The sequence below is a fragment of the Oratosquilla oratoria genome, chromosome 24, assembly GCF_046742065.1.
Source record: "Oratosquilla oratoria isolate Oo_2021 chromosome 24, ASM4674206v1, whole genome shotgun sequence".
NCBI classification, from domain to species: domain Eukaryota; kingdom Metazoa; phylum Arthropoda; class Malacostraca; order Stomatopoda; family Squillidae; genus Oratosquilla; species Oratosquilla oratoria.
This window is the reverse complement of record NC_134800.1, coordinates 7,425,815-7,428,314: the sequence shown is the minus strand read 5'-3', so window position 1 is coordinate 7,428,314 and position 2,500 is coordinate 7,425,815.

Sequence of the window (2,500 nt, the reverse complement as noted above, 5' to 3'; positions counted from 1 at the left end):
GAGAGGAGAGAGGGGGAGGGGGGAGTGGGGGCAAGTGGGAGAGGAGAGAGGGGGAGGGGGGAGTGGGGGCAAGTGGGAGAGGGAGAGGGGGAAAGGGGGAGAGGGGGAAAGGGGGAGCGAGGGGGAGGGGGAGAGGGAGAGGGGGAGAGGGAGAGAGGGAGAGGGAGAGGGGGAAAGGGGGAGAGGGGGATAGGAGGGGGAGAGGGGGAGAGGAGGGGGAGAGGGGGAGAATGGAGGAGAGGGGGAGAATGGGGGAGAGGGGGAGAATGGGGGAGAGGGAGAGGAGGGAGAGGAGGGAGAGGAGGGGGAGAATGGGAGAGAGGGAGAGAGAGGGAGAGAGAGGGAGAGAGAGGGAGATAGCGGGAGGTGAAAAAGGAAGAGAGGAGGAAAGGAAAAGGAGGGAAAGGGAGAAAGGGGGAAAGGGGAGGGGGTAGAGGGGGAGAAGGGGAAAATGGAAGAGGAGATAGGTAGAGGAGGGGAAGGGAGAGAGGAGGAGAGGAGGAGAGGAGGAGATGAGGAGAGGAGGAGATGAGAGGAGGAGGAGATGAGAGGAGGAGGAGATGAGAGGAGGAGGAGAGGAGGAGAGGAGGAGAGGAGGAGGAGAGGAGGGGAAGAGGGGAGGAGGAGAGGAGGAGGGGGGGGAGGAGGGGAGGGGAGAGGAGGGAGGAAGGGGGGAGGGAGGGAAGGAGGGGAGGAGGAGGAGGGGGGGGAGAGGGAAAGGAGGGGAAAGGGGAAGGAGGGAAGGGAAAGGAAGGGAAGGGAAAGGGAAGGGGAAGAAGGGGAAGGGAAAGGAAAGGAAGAGGGGAGAGGGGAAAGGGAGGGGGAGAAGGAAGGGGGAGAAGGGAAGGGGAGAGGGGGAAAGGGAAGGTGAAATGGGGAAGAAGGGGAAGGGGGGGGGAGAAAAGGGAAAAGGGGAAGGAGAAAGAGAGAAAAAGGGGAAAGGAAGTGAGGAAGAGAGTAAAAAGGGGAGAAAAGGGGGAGTGAGGGGAAAGAGGGGGAGTAGGGGAGGGGGAGAGGGGGAGGAGAGAGGGGGAGTGAGGGGGAGAGAAAAATGAGGAGTGAGGGAGTGTGAGGGGGAAATTACAGGGGGGAGTGAGGGGGAGAGGAAGTGAGAGGAGAGAGGTCCATATCTAGGTCGGATGCGAAAAAAAATAGTAATGATAAATTAATAAATAAAAACTATAATAATGTAAATAACAAATAAGATCATAACAATGGAGGAGACTGCAAGTGACCATAAGGCTTATGCTAGGCAGTTCCATATCCTTTAGCACCTGTCATTTCAATCCATAAAACTATCTCAACCTCTCTTATAAAAAGAAAAAAAAAAATGTTTTAGCGGTCACGACATGTAGATGTCAGTGTGTGGTTAAAGTGAGTTTCTGATCTCTGAGTGAACGAAATTTTGTAATTATACCTCCTGTTCCCCAGTAATACGCTACATGGAGCTTTCACTCGTGTCAAGGATAAGGAAAGCAAATTGAACCACCCCGGGGTGGTGTACGTCAGTTACTCCGATTGTACAGCGCGCTATGTGGGTGAAACAGGAAAACAGGCAGTAATTACAAAAGACCAGAGTTCGGTGGTGTACAAACATACTGAACAGCACCAACACGAGTTCGACTGACAGGGCGCAAAGGTACTCAACAGTAAAAACAGGAAAGGAGGCAGATTGTTCTTGGAGGCGTGGGCCACTAACAAAAATAGCATAAATAGGTACATAACACCCAATCCCATATATGCTGGTGCAAGGGAGAGGTGGAAAAATAGCACGAACAACGGCGGGGGTTAAATGTCCTCACCCCTTCTCCCCCCCCACGCGATCTCGCCCGGCGCAGGTTGCCACGTCCCTCCTGTGGACGTGGTCGCTCGTATATATATTTATACCATGTGATTTCTGTATTCCATTGTATCCCCTGAGGACGGATCCCGGACAGGACTCGAAACGTTGGGAATAAATTACCTACTTCTGATTCTGGTGTTTTGTATGTTTCCACCATTATGGTTCCCGGACTCTAGTTTTTTCCCTACACACACACACACACACACACACACACACACACATATTATATATATATATATATATATATATATATATATATATATATATATATATATATATATATATATATATATTTGTGTGTCATTGTGACAAATAAATTAAACTCCACTGCAAGGACTCGTACCTTGTATTACTGCTTATTAAGAAGCAAAGCAAAGACGATAGTGTTGAGCCACCCGGACCGTACAAAAGGAACGACCTGGTCTACGATCGGGAGTTCCCCGACGGCACTTGGGTAGCTCTTTCTGTTTTCTATTCCACCGATTTTTTATTATGGCGAGCCATCCAACAACTTGTGTGTCATTGTGGCAAATGGATAAAAAGCTCCACTGCAAGGACTCGAACCTTTGTATTCGCGTCTACTTATTATGAAGCAAGGCCGATACCGCGCAAGTACATGCACACATACACGCACACATGCATTATATACACAGAGCA